Source organism: Protopterus annectens, chromosome 1.part1 (assembly GCF_019279795.1).
Source record: "Protopterus annectens isolate FY-2018-M chromosome 1.part1, PAN1.0, whole genome shotgun sequence".
Classification (NCBI taxonomy): Eukaryota; Metazoa; Chordata; order Ceratodontiformes; family Protopteridae; genus Protopterus; species Protopterus annectens.
The window spans coordinates 1,917,105,157-1,917,127,341 of NC_056726.1; positions in this window are offsets into that span (position 1 = coordinate 1,917,105,157).

Genomic DNA, 22,185 nt, shown 5'->3' on the forward strand with positions numbered 1-22,185 from the left:
AGTTGGCTTTGGAGAAGTTTTTTACGAAGGTTTCCTTACTGGGGGGTGGGAGTGGGATGTAGATGTCAAGGGTGATTTGCTTATGGTCATAACTGACCAATGAGGGGTCACCACTTGTGTGGAGCATCTATCTTCCATGTTGGTAATGACTAGGATATTGGAGCCCCTGTTGGGACAATGGATTAGTTGATCCAGGGGGTTGGAATTTATGAATTCCAAGAACCGTTGGGAAAAGGTGTTGGTACCTGAGTAGTTTTTCCAGTTAATGGCAGGGTAGTTGAAATCACCCAGTATTAGGGTGTTTGGTTGTATCTTAGTATTTTCCAGTATGTTTATAAAGGTGTAGTGAGAATCTTGGGGCATGGCGGGGGATCTGTAGCAAGCTACAAATTGGATTGCTGTCTTACCTAGTGTTAGTTGCACCTGGATAATTTCAGATGCATTGTGTTGGGCAACTAGCCTGGCAGTGTGAATATCCTTGGTGAATATGGACACTCCTCCACCTTTACTGTTTCCGTCTTGGTTTGGTGGCTGAAAAGTGTGGTAAGAGTTGTAGCCTGGTGTTGTAGGGGTGCTCACTGGAGCCTTGAACCAGGTCTCAGTTACTGCACAGATATCGATGTTCTCCATTTTTAGGAGTGTCTCGAGAGAGTGCATTTTGAGGTTTCGACTTCTAGCATTGAGTAGCATTACCTTCAGATTTTGCATGCTTGTATCTGTTACGGTGGTGGTTTTGTCCTTTGAACCTTGCCTAAAAAAGGCACTATAGGAGTGGCAAGAGCTTTAGCGAGTAACCCGAATCCCAGCAGTGACAGGTGCAGACCATCTCTGGTAAAGCATCGATCATATTGTCCCAGGCAGATAGATACCGGAACCTCTTTGAATGCCGCCAGAAGCTTAGCCAATTGTTGAAGTCAATCATTTTGTCCTTATACTGTGGTATCATTCCGGGCGAAGGCAGGATGCTACTGAAGGCTGGGGTCATACCTGCCTGGGCTACATGATCCGAGAGCTCTTCCATGTCTCTTTTCATGTAGTCCAGGGAGATACGTCTCAAGTCATGCACTCCAACATGGACAATGACAGAGTCATATTTGTATTTGTGGATTGACTGTAGTGCATGCGTTATGTGGCAGATCCTGGCACTCAACAGGCAGCTGACTGTAATGTTCTCCTTGTTCAGCCTGGTGAGTGGGACATCAGTGTGCCTGACTATAGAGTCACCTATAACTAAAGTGTTGGCTACGTTGCCTTGTCTTAGGGGCTGTTGTTGGGTGGCACACTGGTGTTGTGAGCTATTTGTCTCTTTGGTTGTGACTGGTGTCTGTTTGCATTTCAGCTTCGGAAGTCATTGTTGCTTGGGCAGGTTAATGTTAAGGGCCTCCACATATGTGGGTTTAGTGCTGCTATGTGTGGGTTTAGATGGTGTGGGTTTTGAATGGCTATGTGTTACTTGATGTGTAGTGCAGGTGTTAACCTTCTCCTCTTGACTGTCTAGCACAATCTTGGCTGGAGAGAGCTGCTTCCAGTTTGGCTATGTAAGTGCATCTCTCGCAGGTTGTAGTGTTGGTTGGTAGGAGGAGAGGGTTGTCTGTGTACATGAGGCAGTTGCTGCATTGCCCCAGTATGCCCAGATTCACCAGGTGGACAGGAGAAATCACTGGAAGCTGACCCTTGGATGTGCCTGTTTAGGTGCTTTTTTGTAAAGTACAAGAGCTATTATCCCTTACCTTTGCAAGGTACTTTGCAGTTATAGGCTGTTTAGTGCCTACGATTAATTTCTCCTTATTAACAAGGAGAGTTGAGTGCTTGTATCAGTTTAAGGCTTCCTAGTGCTTTCCAGCAGGTTCTAGTGTAAGTGCTAGTCACAGGGGTTCAGATTTTAGTGCTACTACTGAGAAACCAGCTAGTTCTAAGGAGAATTTGAAGAGCAGACTTTCTGGCACCTGGAATAGTTTAACCGTAGCCCAGCGGTGCTGCACGATGTGAAAAATGCACAAACATGCACTTTTTAAGCCACAAAGTTGAAAGGGATAGAAATCAGCCCAAAATGGCTAAAATTACAATTTCAGAGCTGGAAACAACTCCTCTAGTGTTAGACAGGCAGTGCAATGCTCACCACTCCTACTGGTAAGCAGTAGGACTACTCTCTACCACAGCAAGGTCTGGATAGCTCTGAATACAGAAAATAAAGTCCTGAAACCAGCAAAGGTATCTGGACTATACTAGCTAGGAAAGACAGGAAACAAGCAATTAGATAGTATTTTTTTTTCTTAAAACAGGCTAAACAATGCAATAATACACTAAATAGACACAGAAAAGGCTAACACACACGAGTGTGTAGCCCTAAACAATAAATACAATTAAAACTTTACAAAATTTGCAATTTAAAACTTTTTAAATGAAGCAAGGCAAGTGCACAACTGAAAAACAATTTAAGAGGCAGTAATACAGTAGAATAAGTAGCTAGTCTACATATATAGAAAGGTCTATATATGCAGAAAAGCAGCTAAAACACACTAAAACAATTCAGATGCAGTGCAACCTGGAGCACTTGAGCTGTAGCAATGTTAAGGCAAATACAGTTTTAATAACTGCACTAAAATATACTCTATATTTCCAAAATGTTTGAGAAGCACAGCCAGAATACAAGGATATTCAGACATTTTTTTTTTTGTTTAGACAGGGAGAACGGAGGAACTGAATGAAATAAACTAAGTGGGTTGGCCTTCTTAGATGTTCTCTCTGTATTAGGTAGAATGACTAATGACACTAGACTGGGAGGAGTGTCCAAGATCAAATTTAGAGTAGAAGCAGGCAACTGCAAGGCCAGCAGGTATAAAGACAAGATGCCAATAGGGAGGGTGGGTGAAAGAAAACACTACAGAAATGTTTATCACAAGTGAGCCAATAGCATGAAATACAGAAAAGTATGCAGTATACAATAAAATTGCTATAAATATCTAAAATAAGCAATAACTACTACAAATAAGCAAAAAACAGGCTACTTATTGCTATATATCACAGATCAGCTGCTCCTCCTCAGACAACTCTGTGTGTAATGGCTGAAACACTCAAGTTAACCTCTTAACAGAAAGTTAAAACCTGAAACAACTTTAAAAAATGCTCAAAAGGCCAGTGAGGTGCTTTCTCCAAGCCATAGCCCTGGCAACCCGACTAGACAATGACCATAAACACTTAACTCTCACTGAAGTGGGGGATGGTCTTTGCTAATTAAGATGGCCTGGACAATGAGCTGAGAAAACAGCCTCTAACAAACAACTAGGCCCACAGCACAATCAGGAATATGAAGAATATTACAGCTACTACCTAAACTATTTTAGGCAGAACACACTGCAGAAATGTTCATCTCAAGCACAATCAGGAATATGGACAATATTACAGCTATCACCTAAACTATTTTAGACAGAAAACACTACAGAAATGTTTATTACAAGTAAGCCAATAGCTATGAAATACAGTACAAGTATGCAGTATACAATACAATTGCTATAAACATCTAAAATAAGCAATAACTGCTATAAATAAGCAAAAACAGGCTACTTATTGCTATATATCACAGATCAGTTGCTCCTCCGTAGATAGCTCTGTGTGTATAGGCTGAAACACTCAAGTTAACTTCTTATCAGTAAGTTGAAACCTGAAACAACTTTAAAAAATGCTCAAAAGACCAATGAGGTGCTTTCTCCATGCCGTAGCCCTGGCAACCCAATGACCATAAACACTAAACTCTCACTGAAGTGAGGGATGGGCTTTGCTAACTAAGATGACCTGGACAATGAGCTCAGAAAACAGCCTCTAACAAACAACTAGGCCCACAACACAATCAGGAATATGGAGAATATTACAACTACTACCTAAACTATTTTAGGCAGAACACACTGCAGAAATGTTTATCACAAGCACAATCAGGAATATGGACAATATTACAGCTACCACCTAAACTATTTTAGGCAGAAAACACTACATACATGTTTATCACAAGTGAGCCTATAGCTATGAAATACAGTACAAGTATGCTGTATACAATATTGCGATTGTCAGAAAGCACACACTTTAAGGATGACATCAGTCATGTCTTAGTAGCAATATAAGTCACATAAAATATTTTGGATTTATCAAAATGATTTAGACATCACCCAGTGTTGATGTATCCACATCACATCTGTTGATGAACCCATTGCTATATAATTTAGAGTATCTGTTATACAACCACAGAATGTTAAAATGCCTAGATTTGAACCACTGTCTATCTATGTCCACACTATACAGAGCTGTATATCAACTGCTTCTACCACAGAATACTTTAAATTACAAAGTCTGATGTAAGCATAGTTTTGAAATACTCATATATGTTTTCTTAAATGTATGCTGAGGTATCAAAATTCTTTAGGCATGTCAGTGCTGACAAAAGTGTTAGTCACCCATATCACTATCTGATTTGTAATGCATTCAGTTTTTTTTAAACAAGTACATTACTTAGAAATTGACAGATATGAACCCATGCCTATCTAAATCTACAGTCTAGAGTACTGTGTATCAGCCACTCACACAACAGGAAAAAATCAGAGTACCATTGTGAGACAGAGCATATTTGAAGGATGGCCTCATGATTGTGTGACATGGTAGCCCTCTCCCTGTGAAACTGCTTCCACTGGGGGAAGTGTAAGCACTAGATCTGTTGCTTAATGCTGTCCTACCTGTCAATATTGTCACACATATGCTAGTAAGTCATTACTGGATTTAACCTCCTACCTATCTAAGTCCACAATCTAGAAAGTCTTACTATAAGTGTGAGACAGAACACATTTGAGGGATGACACATTTCTTCTATGTTACAAGCATTGCAAAAAGTGATTTATTGAGGACGTCTTCCTTATAAGAACAGGCTTTTGTAATGAAATTGGACTGTATGTTTTTAAATTAAACATAAGTACCTTATCTGACTTTTAAATATATCACTGATATTGAATGTATTAGCTATTTTATGCAGATTAGTTAGGGCAAGCAAGAAACAATAATTCATCAATAGTTATACAGGATGCATTTGTTAATCAATAGAGCTGTCATATTTTTTTTAAATATTAAAACAAATGTAGGGAAAGGACAATTTTTGAGGGTACCAAATTTCTCATCAAGTGATGAGACCTTTGAAGTGGAAAAAGGATTTTATCTAGTTTACTTTACCAAAGAGGGCACCATAGCAAATTAGTAAACACAGTTTGTTTATACTACAATGGTAACAATGTGGCTATATTAAAAGATGAGTGTTGTTGATTAAAGAAGTAACAACAACTTACGTTGTTAATATTTACTTACATAAGTAAGTGATTCAAATACGTTATTTCTCCAAAATGGAAGATGATCTTGGAAAATAATGATGTAGTTAAAATTCTTTGTTTGGTGCCTAAGTTTTTTAACAGCAAAGGCCAGTATTTTAAAACATTATTGGAAAAGACCTCTGGGCCACGGTGGTGCAGCGGTTAGCATTGTCGCCTCACAGCAAAAAGTTCTCCCGTTCATTTCTTGGCTGGAGCGCCTTCTGAGTGGAGTCATCATGTCCTCCCCATAGTCGAGTGATGTATAAAGACATGCAGGTAGGTGCATGAATGAATGGGTGCGCCTTCTTTGAAGGTTGGGTGTCGGGCTGGCAACTCGGCACCGTAAAAATCCACTGCCAATAATAAGCGGACCGGAGTTCCCCTGTGGCACCCCCTAACCGGGAAAAGCCAAAAGACCTCTACCAATGGTAGACTTGAATTTCAATTGAAAGAGGCATTTTTATTTTTGGGAATTGTAAACAGTGCAAATATATTTATTTATATATCACCATTCTTGGAGATGAGTAGTATGGATAAGATCAACCAAACAAAAGTTCTTTTCACATCGTCTACTAAAAATATTGTTTATTTAGTTGTGTGTGCTTGTTATGTAGGTTTTTATGCAGATAAAACCACTAGAAAACAAAGACTAGGTTGAATATGTATGAGTCTGATAAATGTCATGCAATTGTTTGCATTCATGGAGTACCACCGGTGTGACTAGCTGGAATTTTGACTAAATGTCTCATATGAAATTTGAAGTTTTCTCTGTTATCTTCCCAGGAAAGGAACATCAAGAATTCAACACTGTTGTTTTCTTCTCAGAATACATTAGGACTGCATGAAAAAATAATAAAGACGTAAAAAAAAGAAAATCATAAAAAGTGTATAGATAGTAGAGGCAAAGACAGTTGGTTTTGAAGTCTAATGATCCATCTGGTTTAAATGACAAAATAGATTTTAAAAAGGTTTTGAAATCATTGAAGTGGATGTATATTTATATTATCATTATTCTTTTTAATTCAAAATTGTTGATGTACTAAACACACTGGTGAGATAGCTATGATAATTAGTGTGATAGGTAAAATGTGATCACACTGTATGTATTTGCAAACAACAATAGTAAGAACATCAGACTTTGTTTTAAGCTCTTTGTTTAAAATCAGTCCACTTATGCTGTACTGACAAAGTCACAAAAAGCCAAAATATGGCATGTCTACTGCTTATACTGCTAGTGCGATTAGAATTTATTGGTCTGAAAGTAAATAAGATGAATATGTATGTATATGTATATATCTATCCCTCTATATATCGATAGATACATATATTTTATATATATATATATATATATATATATATATATATATATATATATATATGTATACCTATATATTTCTCTCTCTCTCTCTCTCTCTCGCTATATATATATATATATATATATATATATATATATATATATATATGTATATACATAAACTCACACACAAACACACACACACACACACACATATATATATATATATATATATATATATATATATATATATATATATATATATATATATATATATATATATATATATATATGGGTCTACATCAAAAGAATACTTCTTAGAAATAGAGCAGGAGACCCACACTTCAGTGAAAGTTCACTTCAACGAAAGTGCACATTCTCTAAAGTCTAGTTCCCCAGGCGACCCAAAAAACAAACACAAAAACATGTGTCTCCCACAACCCTCCTACTTATATATACCAACTCTGATATCGCAGTACAGCGGGGAAAAGGGAATATTCCCATTCCACACTGTAGTGTGACTGCTGAAGTCAATGTCCGAAGTTTCACTACTTCTAACAAGTGGACTTGCTGAAGTGAGTTGGAAGAAGTGAAACTTCGAACATCTGCACGGATCGCATATATATATATATATATATATATATATATATATATATATATATATATACATATATATATATATATATTTATATGTATATATATATATATATATATATATATATATATATATACATATTCACACACACACACACACACACACACACACATACACACACAGACACACACACACACACATATATATACATACACACATGCTATTATATATAACTATAACTATATATATATATATATATATATATATATATATATATATATATATATGGATTCCTATTACAAGAACGAAAGTTCACTACTTCGAACTTGTAATAGGAAGCCTCACTTCTGCAAAAGTTCACTTTAACGAAAGTGAACTTTTGCATAAGTGCACTTCACCGAAAACACCACAGCACAGTGGAGGACATAAAAAACAAGCTATGTCCTCCACTATAGTGCGATAATCACGGACCTTACATTAGGGCATGGGTTAGGGTAAGGGGATAGTTAGTAAAGCTATCCCCTTACCCTAACCCATGCCCTAACTCTAAGGTTCGTGACCATTGCACCATAGTGGAGGACATTGCTTGTTTTTTAGCCCTATGGGCTATCCCCTTACTATGACCCGTGCCTTAACCTTAAGGTCTGTGAGTACTGCATGGAAGTTCAGTACAACACCCGTTCGTTGTACTGAACTTTGTGTAAGTGCACTTTCAATTAATTGCATAGGTTCATAGGTAGGAACTAGGCTATCTGCCCAAGGGCATTTATAAGCCTGGCCAGAGTGTGTCGGCTTTTGCTGCCCCATTGATTAATTAACTGAGCCTCTGTCAAGCATAGCCAATGAAGTGATCCCAGGGGTGTATTTTCTGTTACCCATCCACTCGTCAGGGCTTCTCTTGAAGAGTGTTAGTGAGGGGCTCTGCCTAATGTAGTTAGGAATTTTGTTCCAAAGTATGGGGAATCTCTGTGACAAGAATCTATTCCTCCAGCATGTTCTATTTATTGTTGTGGCAAGATTTAGCTCACTAGAGCGCGTGGCTCACAGTGACTTGGATTTCTTTAGGTGGAGCATGTCCATCAATTCTGAGTTGGACATGGCTTTGTAAGTCAGGCAGAGATCACCTCTGAGTAAGAGATATGCCACTGGGTACAGCCGGAGTTTTTTCAGTCGGGCTGCATAGGACATATGTTTGAGGCCAGTATTCCTCTTGGTGAGGTGTTTTTGTGGTCTTTCAAGCTGTTGGAAGTATCTTGTGAGGTATATCCCAAATAGGGCATTGTACTCCACGATGGGTCTGACGAGTGATAAGTAGAGGGGCACCATAACCGCTTTATTTCTAGATGCGAACCCCTTAGTAATTAGATGGGCCACATAGAAGGATTTGCTAACTACTTTGCCAATATGATTGTCAAAGGAGAGATTACTATCTACTTGGGTCCCCAGATCTCTTATTACCTCTTCTGTATTAAGGGAGCTGCTGCCTATGTGGTAATTCGTGGGTGTTTTGTTTTTCCTAAACGGGATGACTATGCATTTTTTCGCATTTAGCTTGAGGCCATGACTTTGACACCAGGTGTCTGTCTCAGTAAAGCCTTTTTGGAGGATGCCCATGTCAGCCGGAGAGTCAGTTATGGCTCCCAGTTTGCAGTCATCAGCGAACTTGGTTAGCCATAGTCTTCCTGTGTTTGCCTGTACTTCTGTGAAATATATGCCGAACAGTAGGGGTCCCAGAACTGAGCCTTGCAGGACACCACTTGTGACTGGTTTAGAGTCAGACCTGGAGCCCACTATTCTTACCGTGTGAGTTCTGTCTGTAAGCCAGTTGGCAACCTATCTTGTGACATAGGGGTTTATGTTCAGGCTGGTGAGTTTTTCTATAATACCCGAGTGAGGAATGGTGTCGAACGCCTTGGTGAGATCAAGGGAGGCTGTGTGAACCACCTTTCCCTCGTCTATGGCCTTGGCAACTGTCTTGAAGAAGTCAACCAGGTTTAGTAGGCATGATCTGTCCTTAACAAAGCCGAACTGGGTCGGATCAAGTGTTTGCAGGTTCCCAATGTCTTTGTTAATGAGTTCCATGATGATGCGCTCCATAGCCTTGCAGACCAGGCTAGTCAGGCTTATGGGGCGATAGTTACCAGGGTCAGTTGTGGCTCCTCCTCCTTCGTGGAGCGGAATAACCATTGCTGTGTGCCATTCTATGGGCACATAGCCTGTGGAGAGGCTGAGGTTGAACAGCGTGTTTAGGTGGGGGGTTAGTTCGTTCTGTAGTTCGTGCAAGACGCAGCCTGGGACACCATCTGGCCCCATTGATGCTGTGTTTTTGGCTTTTGAAAGGGCTGTTTTCAACTGTGCTTCTGTGATTTCCGGGACACTACACTTTTCCTGTATTGTTGTGGGCCCTTTTGAAGGTGAGAGGGAGGTGAAGTTTGCACTGAATCTATCTGCCAGTATGTTGGCAATATCAGTAGGTTCAGTAAATTCTGTGCTATTTTGCACTATCTCAGAGCATATCTGCGAATTGCCACTTAGATTTTTGACATAGCTAAAGAAGGCTTTGTGGTTATCTTTCAAGTCCTTGGCTATTTTTCTTTCGAAGTTAGCCTTGGATGATTTTATGAAGGACCTTAGTTTCTTACTGATACTGATCAGGGATGTCTTTCTTTCTTGGGATTTGCTTTTTTTCTGAACTAGTTTCCTCCTTTTATTGTATAACCTGTTTATGGCAGGGGTCCACCAGACTGGTTTCTTTCTCTTAGGGGAGTGAGTCTTGGTTTTGCTATGGCTGGCATGATACATGCATCCTTGTAGGTGCTCATAGAGTGCAATTGTAAAGGATTCTGCATCTTGGGCAGTGTTATCCTTTAGCGTGGTGGCTGTGAAATTTACCACCTCTGACTTAAGTAAGTTGAAGTTTGCTTTAGAAAAGTTTTTCACTGTGGTTTCCTTGGTTGGGGGTGGTGGTGGGGTGTGGACATCCAGGGTGATTAATTTATGGTCTGATCTAACCAGTGACGGTTTGACCTCCGGTACGGAGCACCTGTCGCCCATGTTGGTGATGACCAGGTCCAATATGTTGTGGCTTTTGGTAGGGGAGTTTACCAGCTGATCCAGGGCATTTGAGTTGATAAATTCCAGGAAGCACTGATCCTGGGAGTTTGTACTCAAGTAGTTTTCCCAGTTAATGGTAGGGTAATTGAAATCTCTCAAGATCAGGGTGTTCGGTAGGACCTTCATGTTTTCCAGTGTCTCCAGAAAGGCGGAGTGGTGGTCCTGGGTCATGGAGGGTGATCTGTAGCAGGCCACAATTTGCACTGTAGATTTTCCCGATATTAGTTGCACATGGATGATCTCAGAGGTATCATGCTGCGCCACTAACCTGGAGGTGTGGGTATCCTTGATGAATATGGATACACCCCCTCCTTTTGTGTTTCGGTCCATGTTCTGTGGCTGAAATGTGTGGTATGAGTTGTAGCCCAGTAGTGCTTGAGTGGTCTCTGGAGCCTTGAACCAGGTTTCAATTACTGCACAGATGACATTCTCCATACTTAGGAGTGCTTCGAGCGCATGCATTTTGAGATTTAAACTCCTGGTGTTGAGTAGCATAACCCTCAGTTTTTTACTTGTGCTGTTTATGGAGGTGGGTTTGAATTTTGAGCCTTGCCTAAAAAAGGCACTATGGGGGCAGCAAGAGCCTTGGGCAGTATTTGAAAGCCAAGGGGTGACAGGTGCAAGCCGTCTCTTGCGAAGCAACGCAGCCTGTCGAGCATGTCATCCCAGACTGACAGACACTGGATCCCCTTTGAATGACACCAGAAGCTTAGCAAATTGTTGAAACTGATATGTTTTTCTTTATACTGAGGTACCATTCTTGGTGAGGGCAGGATGCTACTCAGGGTCAGGGTCATACCCGCCTGGGCTACATGATCAGAGAGCTCTTCCATGCCTCTTTTCATGTAGTCCAGGGAGGTACGGCTCAGGTCGTTCACACCAACATGAACAATGACAGAGTCATATTTGTACTTGTTCTGGAGTGACCTGAGTGCTTGTGTTATGTGGTGGATTCTGGCTCCCGACAGGCAGCTAACAGTAACCGTCTCCTTGTCCAGCCTTGTGAGTGGGGCGTCAGTGTGCCTGACTATTGAGTCACCTATTACTAGTGTGTTAGGTATGTTATTTTGCTTTAAGGGCTGCGATTGTGCGGCACATTGATTTTTTGTTTTATGTGTTGTCTGGTTTGTGACGGGAGGTGCAGGTTTTGTGAGTGTCTGCTTTAAAGCTCTCTGATGCTTTTGCAGGTTTTTATTTAGCGCCTCTGAGTATGATTTTGTGTATTTATGTGTATCTTTTGCCAGTGCTGGTTTAGTAGGTCTGTGTGAGGCTGGAGGTGTGGTGCAAGTGTTAACCTTATCCTCATGACTGTCTGTTCCAGTCATGGGTGGAGATACCTTAGCCTCCAGTTTAGCTGTATAATTGCATCTCTCACATATGTTAGTGTTTTGTGGTAGGAGGAGAGGGCTGTCTGTGTACATGAGGCAGTTGTAGCATTGCTTCAGGATACCCAGATTCACCAGCTGGACTGGAGGGTACATCTGAAGTTGTCCTTTGGTCATGCCTGACTAGTAGGGTGAGCTGCTTAATTGCTTGGTTGGTGAGGTGTGGATAAAGAGCCTTGCCCTACTGGGCAGTCAAGTGTCGGGGTATATTAGTGCTTGTTATTAGGTCTGAGCAATTGCTGGACTGTAGGATGCTTTTTGAGTGCTTAGGTTGTGAGTTAGACTAGTTTCAAGTGAAAAACTGAAGGAGACTTAGTGGAGCCAGGAATAATTTAACCCTAGCTAACCGGTGCTGCACGGTGCACAAAACCATGCAATGCGTTTTTTAAGCTACTAACTTCTTGGCTGGAACCACTCCTCCAGGGACAGATGGCTGCTCAAAGTTCCCCTCTCTCACAGGTGAACAGAGAAACTTCCCTCTATCCAAGTAAGGTATGGGCAACTCAGAAACTTGTAACACAGCCCTGAATTCAGCAGTAGCCCGAAAACTGGACTATACTAGCTTAGAAAGGCAGGAAACAAGACATTTATTTATTTATTTTTAAAAGATAAGGCAAAAACAGTAAAAAGTAAACTTAAAACAGCTTTAAATGACTACAAGTGATCAGAAAAGGCTATCGCACTTTAGTGTGTGGCCTACAACAGTTAAACAATTTATTTAAACAAAAACAACTTTTTAAAAGTGCAGGCAGTCAAATAAGTACAATATGTGAAAAAAAAACAAGCTTTTAAATCACAATAAGTGCTGGAAAATCAGCGTTTAGGGGGAAAACAGTTAAGTACAGCAAGAAAATACAGAAAACTGATACTTAATCACTCCAAAGTCTCTCTTTTAAGCTAGAAGGCTTATATCAGTTTAAGGCTTTCTAGTGCTTTCCAGTAGGTTAGTTACAGGAAAGATGGGAAACAAGCGCAGATGTGGTCTTTTAAACCAGAAAGTTGAAAGAGATGGACAACTTCCCGAATGGTCAATAAACTACAATTCCTGGGCCAGAAACCACTCCTCTTGTGGTAGACAGGCTACCTAGTACTTACCACTCCCACTGATAAGCTAGAAGGCTGCACTCCAACACAAGGGCTTGGGAGGCTCAGAAGCTTACAAACAGTCCTGGATACAACAAATCTGTACCTGGACTAGACTAGTTATGAGAAAGGTGGGGATCAAGCACAAACACGGGCTTTAAAACCAGAAAGTTGAGAGAGATGGAAATAAAACTGCCCAAACGGCCAAAAATCTACAATTTCTGGGCCAGAACCACTCCTCTTGTGGTAGATACGCTACCTGGTGCTTACCACTCCCACTGATAATTTAGAAGGCTTCCCTCTAACACCTAAAAGCTTGCGGGGCTCAGAAGCTTACCAACAGTCCTGGATATAGCAACTCTGTATCTGGACTAGGCTAGTAAGAGGAAAGGTGGGAAACAAGCGCAAGAGTGGCTTTTAAACCAGAAAGTTGAAAGAGATGGGAAAAACTGCCCAAACGGCCAGTAGCTACAGTTTCTGAGCCAGGAACCACTCCTCTTGTGGTAGATAGGCTACCTAATGCTTACCACTCCCACTGATAAGCTAGAAGGTTTCCCTCCAACACAGAAAGGCTTGGGGGGCTCAGAAGCTTACAAAGAGTCCTGGACACAACAAATCTGTACCTAGACTAGACTAGTTACAGAAAAGGTGGGGAACAAGCGCAAACGCAGGCTTTTAAGCCAGCAAGTTGAAAGAGATGGAAAACTGCCTAAACGGCCAATAAACTACAATTTATGGGCCCAAACCCACTCTTCCCATGGTAGATAGGCTACCTGATGCTTACCACTCCCACTGATAAGCTAGAAGGCTTCCCTCCAACACCGAAAGGCTTGGGGAGGGGGGCTCAGAAGCTTACAAAGAGTCCTGGATACAGCAAATCTGTACCTGGACTAGAGTAGTAACAGGAAAGGCAGGAAACAAGCACAAACACAGGCTTTTGAATCAGAAGGTTGAAAGAGATGGAGGAGCTTCCCAAACGGCCAATAAACTATAATTTATGGGCCAGAAACCTCTCCTCCTGTGGTAGATAGGCTACCTAGTGCTTACCACTCCCACTGATAAGCTAGAAGGCTTCCCTCCAACACAGAAAGGCTTGGGGGGCTCAGAAGCTTACAAACAGACCTGGATACAGCAAGTCTGCATCTGGACTAGATGAGTTACAGGAAAGGCAGGAAATAAGCTAGGAATTTATTTATTTATTTATTTTTTTAACAGAAAAGCAGCTAAAACAGCAGTAAATACAATTCAAATGCAGTGTAGGCTAGCACACGTATATCAATATTACGGCAAATACAGTTTAATTAAACACAATTAAATTAACAAATGACTAAAAAACAAGTGCAGAAGGCATTAAATTAGAAGGCTACTAACAAGCAGTAATAAGTGCAGAGTCAGAACAACTGAACAGATAACAGCCCGCAGAACAGCAACTAAGACAGTTATAGTAAGAACAGCTGAAAAAAAAAAAATATATATATATATATATATATATATATATATATAAAAATATATATTTTTTTTTTCGCTGCAGTGAGCATTCCATGCACTATTTTGAATTCAATCTAGTGTATGGAACCCATATATATATATATATATATATATATATATATATATATATATATACGGTTCCCCTTTAGAATCTCGAATTGCTGAATGCTCAGAATTCATAAGCTCGAGCCCAGAACCTCTAGTTTTCAGCAACTCGAAATTCTAAAGCAGAGGTAAAAGACATGCAAACATGTCTTTACAATGTTTTTGCAGCGTGCAAGCCCCACTGCACACCCCACACCCCTCCTTACTTAAATATACCAACTCTGAGATCGCACTACAACGGGGATGGGGGAAATCTCCTGTTCTGCACTGTATACAGAAATGCACAACGGGAGAATTTCTGTTCCTCCGCTATAGTGCGGTCACGGAGCTGTTATATTTCAGCAGGGAGACTGCAGGGGGACTCAGCCCCCTGCATACATGTCAGTAAACTTCCTTTTTTTTTTTTTTTGTTGTCTCCCCTTCACAAGTTTGAGTTACTGAAACTCGAGATTCTGGGCTCGAGCTTATGAATTTCGAGCTTTCAGCAATTCGAGCTTGTGAAGGGGAACTATATATATATATATATATATATATATATATATATATATATATATATATATGCATATATATATACACTTTATAGATAGATAGATAGACAGATAGATAGATAGATAGATAGATAGATAGATAGATGGATAGATAGATAAACATATAAGTAAAGTATCTCTTCTGTTGTTGTTGATAAATGGCATGGGATCGCCTGCAGTCATGATGTACCACCTGCTCAGGCAGCTGGAAACCTGGTTAAATATCTCATGTTTTCTGTTTTATCTTCCAGAAATGAACTCTCAGACTTGTTTGGGTACTGTTGTTTACTTCTCAAAACACATAACATCAGTCATGATTTATACCTGCAACAGCTTAGTCATTATTTAAAAAAATATATGATTACTTTTGGTGGGATAAACTCTTTCAGGATTATATTGCTTGTTTGGTTTGCACTGCATATAAAAGTCTTATGAATGGAAAGTCTGAAAATTGTACTGAAAGAAAATGATGCACCGTGTTCCTCTGCCCTCTTTTTTTTTTTTTTTTTTTTTGTTAGAGGGCCAACTGTTAGCACTCACTGACTGAATGCATCAGTTGCTATAAAAGTTGTAGATAATAGGAACACATGTAAATGGAACAATTTAATTCTTGCAGAACAATAGGAAAACTTCATGAAGGATGCAGTGCTTTTTATTCAGCAGGTGCCTCAGCTTTTTTTTTTTTAAAAAGTGGTATTTCGATAAATAGAAGTAGACCCATATGCATTTCAATTGATTTTACACTGTTCTGGCATGAATACAATTTATCACATGTAGAATAACCCATATTTTTTCATGTGCAAGCATAAAAATATATATTAGCTATTGCTCGCATTTTCTACCCTGCTCCAACCACACACCCTAAACCACCAACGACCAGCAAAAACGATAGTGGACACGATATAGTAAAGATTATTTTATTGTTGCTCCAAAACCATATTCCAGACCAGTTTCGGCTATTCAGCCTTTGTCAATGGATACAAAAAATTAGTATATAATGAAACAACCTGTATTTATAGTCATGTCTGATTATCTAGAAACAGTGGTATAGCCCAACCTAGTGGATGGAGTATCCAAGTACATGTCTCACCTGAAGAACAAAGCATTCACCCAGTAACATATGATATCAAAAATGTTAAATAATAGATAATATATTTTCAAGGATTGTAAAAAGAGAATTATGTAAAAATCCTTTGTCCATACAGATCCCATGGGGAAAAGCCAGGGGCATACTATAAGTATTTATGAATAAACATACATTTGCCTTCATATATAACCCAAAAATATAAATTTCACTACACCTTGTATATATTGTGTATAATCACAATATATCAATTCATATATGAATTAAAATAAATTTCACTGATCATATATCATATTAATGAATAATATGTCAAAAATTAGCCATCATTACCGGCTATTAATAATGGTTATAATAATTTCAAATAGTTTCCTTGTAAATGATGCCTATATTATAATTATTATAATACCTTGCCATATATTTCAAAACAACATGACAGACATAGAACTGCAAAACTGTGTATGTATATACATCCAACATATATAGATATGTAAAGAATCCGAAACATACCCTTAGTTATATGCTGATACATGAGTATAGTTAACCTGACCACCATTATAATATTCACACTAGTTTGTGATCATTATATATATGTGATCACATCGTGATCATGGAACCCCCGGACACTGTATAAAACTCACAGATGGTCATTCAGACCTGGTGGAAATAAACATCCAAGGTTGGTAATCCAATGCATGGAGAATATCGATATCTGTGCAGTAACAGAAACCTGGTTCAGGGCTCCCGAGAGCACCCCAGCACTACCAGGTTATACCTCATACCATGCTTTTCGGCCCCAAAACTTGGACTGAACCACAAAAGGAGGGGGAGTATCGATATTCATCAAAGATACCCACACCTCCAGGTTGGTGGCAAAGCACAAAGCTTCAGAGACTATCCATGTGCAACTAACAGTGGGTAAAACTGCCTTCCAGTTTATAGCCTGCTACAGACCACCCTCCCAAACCCAGGAACCCCACTCGGCCTTCCTGAGAACACTAGAAAATATGAAGGTCTCTCCAAACACCATTATATTGGGTGACTTCAACTACCCAAATATAGACTGGGAGCATTAGTCTAGCTCCAACACCCTAGCCCAAAGGTTCCTAGAATTTATAAACTCAAATGCTATGGAACAACTTGTTACCACTCCCACAAGAAGGAAAAACATACTGGACCTGATCATCACCAACATGGGGACTCTATGCTCCAGACCAGAAGTGTATCCCTCACTGGTAAAATCAGACCATAAACTAATCTCACTGGATATTCACATCCCGACCCCACCCCCTGCCCAGAAAACCACAGTGAAAAACTTCTCTAAAGCAAATTTCACACTCCTCAAAACTGAGGTGGAATCCTTCAAAGCCCCCGGGCCTGTGGAAAATACAGCCCAGACCGCAGAATCCTTTAGAAACGCATTCTATGAACACCTTCAGGAATGCATGGATCATGCGATCCCAAATAAAACCAAGACCCAATCCTCCAAAGGCAGACATCCTGTCTGGTGGACCCCAGCCATAAACAAACTATACAATAGAAGGAGGAAGCTACTAAATGATAGAGCAAAATCCCAAAAAGGGAAGGCATCACTGATCAGTATTAGCAAAAAAACTACGGGCACACATAAAATTGTCTAAGGCTAGCTTCGAGAGAAAAATTGCACAGGACACTAAGGATAATCACAAGGCTTTCTTTAGTTATGTTAGGAACCTGGGTGGTAATTCCCAGATATACTCAGAATTAGTCCAAAATGACAAAAAATACACCGAACCCACAGACATTGCCAACATCCTAGCTGACAGGTTCAACGCAAACTCCCCCTCCCCACCTAAAGAGAAAAAATCTAACCCTGCAGAGTGCTGCCCCTGACATCTCAGATGCTCAGGTAAGAGCCGCCCTCTCCAAAGCAAAAAACACAGCATCAATGGGACCAGATGGTGTCCCGGGCTGTGTCCTACATGAACTCCAAGAAGAGCTAAACCCAAACATAAAACTACTGTTCAATCTCAGCCTTACTACAGGATATGTGCCCAAAGAGTGGTGTACAGCAACAGTGGTCCCTCTCCATAAAGGTGGTGCTTCAATGGATCCTGGAAACTATCGCCCCATAAGCCTGACTAGCTTGGTCTGCAAAGCTATGGAAAGGATCATCATGGACCACATAAATAAAGATATTGGGGACCTACAAACACTGGATCCTACCCAGTTCGGCTTTGTTAAGGGCAGATCCTGCCTCTTAAACCTGGTTGATTTCTTTGAAACAGTCACCAAGGCCATTGACGAGGGGAAGGTGGTCCACACAGCCTACCTGGACCTCGCAAAAGCCTTCGATACAATACCCCACTCGGCATTATAGATAAGCTCACCAGCTTAAATATAAACCCCTATGTCACTAGATGGATTGCAAACTGGCTCAAGGACAGAACCCACATGGTTAGAATTGCTGGAGCCATGTTAGACTCCAAACCAGTTACAAGTGGTGTCCCACAAGGCTCAGTCCTGGGACCTCTCTTGTTCGGTATATATTTCTCGGAGGTACAGGCCAACACGGAAGGACTGTGGCTGACCAAGTTCGCAGATGACTGCAAACTGGGCGCCATAATCGACTCTTCAGTCGACACAAGCATCCTCCAAAAGGGCCTCATAGAAACAGACAACTGGTGCCAGAGCCATGGCCTCAAGCTAAATGCCAAAAGTGTATAGTCATCCCTTTGGCAAAAACAAAGTACCCACAAATTACCACATAGGTGGTAATCCATTAAGTACAGAAGAAGTAATTAGGGACCTGGGGACCCAAGTTGATAGCAATCTCTCATTTGGCAACCACGTGGCCAAAGTGGTTAGAAAAACATTTTATATAGCCCACCTAATCATGAAGGGATTCACATCTAGATCAGGGGACATCATCGTGCCTCTTTACTAATCCCTCATCAGGCCCATAATTGAGTACAATGCCCCTTTTGGGATGTACCTTACCAGACACCTGCAGCAACTGGAAAGACCCCAAAAGTACCTCACCAAGAGGATCAAAGGGCTCAAACAGATGCCATATGCTGCCCAGTTAAAGAAACTCCAGCTCTACTCAGTGGCATACCACCTGTTCAGAGGCGATCTGTGCCTGACGTATAAAGCCATGTCCAACCCGGAATTAATGGACATGCTGCACCTCAGAAAATCCAAATCCCATCGAGCTACGCACTCGAGAGACTTGAACCTCAGCACTGAAATAAATAGGACATGCTGGAGGGACAGATTCATAACCCAGAGGCTCCCTTCACTCTGGAATAAAATCCCAGTCCAAGTTAGGCAGAGTCCCTCATTGACTCTCTTCAAGAGGAATCTTGATGAGTGGATGGGAGATCGTAGGTTTACCCCGGGTATCACTTCTGTGTCACTGTTAGACAGAGGCACAGTATATTAACCTCGAAAAAGGGCATAGCAAAATAAATTTAAAATGGGTGACGAAAGCCAAACGCATTCTGGCTAGGCTTATAAATGCCCTAGGGCAGATAGCCTAGTATGAACCTATGAACCTATGAACCTATGAATATTGTTCCTTGTGATTTAGAATGGTGTGCCAACCTTGTTGGTTATTTCTGTCCCCCTGAATTTTGTCAATAATCATGAACATGAAATGAGCATTGGAATGTTGTATTGTATGTCTGTATAAAGCATTTGTTTCTTTTTTGTTCTTAATGTCACTTCTGTGTTCTGTCATCCGTATTCTAAGTCATCTTGATGTTTGACCAACATAGAAGGCTTTACATTGGCAGGTGGCTAAATAGATGATCCATGTGCTACTGCAATTTCCAAACACCCTCGTTTGAAATACACGATTAGTGTTGGCACTGGTAAATTCTTTAAGTGTACTAACTTGTGGGCAGGAGCATCAATGACCACATGGAAACGTACCAATTAGTGTGTCTCCAATAATAGTGGTCTGTTGATATACCGCTCCTCCCCCTTCTCTGTGTTTATAATGTGAAAAAAGACCTCCCAGGTTCTTTCCTCGTCTAAATGACATCTGACACTGAGGGCCTAATAGTGTTCTTAAGGTATCATTAGCCAAAAGAATGTTCCAGTTTGAGTTCAATATATCCCTAACTATTTGTTGATTCCTACCATATGTAGTCACAAATCTCAAGATCGAATCTTGATTAGTATGCCCTGATTTCTTATACTGTAACAAAGTCCTTCTGTCTATGGTATTGCTCCATGAACTAGCTTGATGTATATCCATGTCTCTATATCCCCTATCTTGAAATCTATGGTATAAATCTTGCCTGGCATGTTCAAATTCCTCCTGAGATGAGCAAATGCGTCTGATACGCATAAACTGAGATTTAGGGATGTTGCGGATGGTGTGGTTCGGATGCATACTAGATGCATGTAACAATGTATTGTATTGTGGGTATTTTCTAAATGTTTTAGTGCTTAAGGTATCATCTTTGTTACGGTAAACAGTAACATCCAAAAAATCAATAGTACTAATGTTACATGTGACCGTAAATTGAATACCCCAAATATTACCATTCAGGTAATCAATAAATTCCTGTAGGTATGTTTCATCCACCTTCCACACCATCCAGCAATCATCCAAGTACCGTCACCATATATCGATTTCAACCATGTATATATTGTGTGATGTATCATATACCATACATTCTTCAAAATAGGCCATGAACAAATCCACATAAATGGGTGCAAATGAAGCTCCCATTGCTGTTCCTTGTAACTGCCAAAAACATTCTCCATGAAAATAAAAAACATTTTTGTTTAATACATGTTCTGCCATACAGACAAGTAAGGTATTAAAACCTGGTGGATACAAGTTTGTTCTCTCAACCATTATTGCAGGGATTGTAATCCCGCCCAGTGTGGGATGCTCGTATATAAGGATTTAACATCCAACGTACACAATAGACAGCCTGGTTCTAGTTGTGTATCCTCTATAATTTGTAAGAAGTGCGTTGTGTCCTGTAGTCGGGCCCTAACCGATGTCAGTAGGGGTTTGAGATACTGTGTTAAAAATGCTGATAATGGTTCGGTCAAAGACACAATCCCTGACACAATGGGTCTGCCTGGAGGTTTAGAAATAGACTTATGAATTTTCGGAAGAAGATGCAGGATTTGTTTTTGTGGGTCCTTTACAGTAAGATGTTTAACTGTATTTTTTGTTATAATACCCTCATCCTCTGCTAGTTTTAGAAAATAGTCTATTTCTTTTTTGAAGACCCCGGTCGGGTCAATGTACATTTGCATATAACACCTAGTATCTGCTAACTGTCTTTTCCCCTCATTGAGATATTCCCCAATGTTCATTACCACAACAGCACCTCCCGTGTCTGCAGGCAGAATGGCAATATTGCGGTTATGCCTTAGTGCTTCCAAGGCCACCTTTTCCATGGGTGAAATGTTCTGGCCCAGAATGTATGATTCTCTATGATGAAAATGTAAATCCCTAAGTACAGATTGTTGGAAAATAGAGACATGTTTGTTCATGGGCGGTTGAAAGTCTGATTTCAAGAACTTGAAATCTTGTGATCTTTGAGAGGTATTGTCTGAAAAAAATAATTTCAAGTTCAGGTTACGACAAAAAGACAAAACATCATTAACAATGCTATGTTCATCAATGAAAAAACTGGGAATAAAACCAAGTCCTTTATTAAGTAATGTAGTTTCTGCATCTGTCAGTTGTACATTAGAAAGGTTCAAGACATTATGAAACCCAAATTCGGTCAATTCAACATTGTTTGTATCAGTCCTTCCATGGAATTGGATCTTATTCCTATATTTATGCTTGTGACCCCCTTGTCGCTTGTTTGTATGTCTAAAGGGTACTGGGCATTAGATTTTTTACTTCTAGGTGATTCTCGATAGTTATTACAGTCATTGTCTGTGCATGATGAATCCTCCCCTGAGGTGCTAACTAGAGTTTTATCAGAGGATTTCAGGATAGACCTAGGCCTTTTCTTGGGTTTAGTTCCTGGTGTCCTCTGACCAAAATCATTAAATCTCACAGTTCTGGATGTATCAAAAGGACGACTCCCTTTGGTAGTCAGTGCAGTCCCTGTTAACTTACGTATTTTCCTGCATTTGGTTTGTTGGTCAAAATTTGCCAAATCTTTAGATATTTTGCTGACAAAAGTGGCATATATTGGTTGTGAT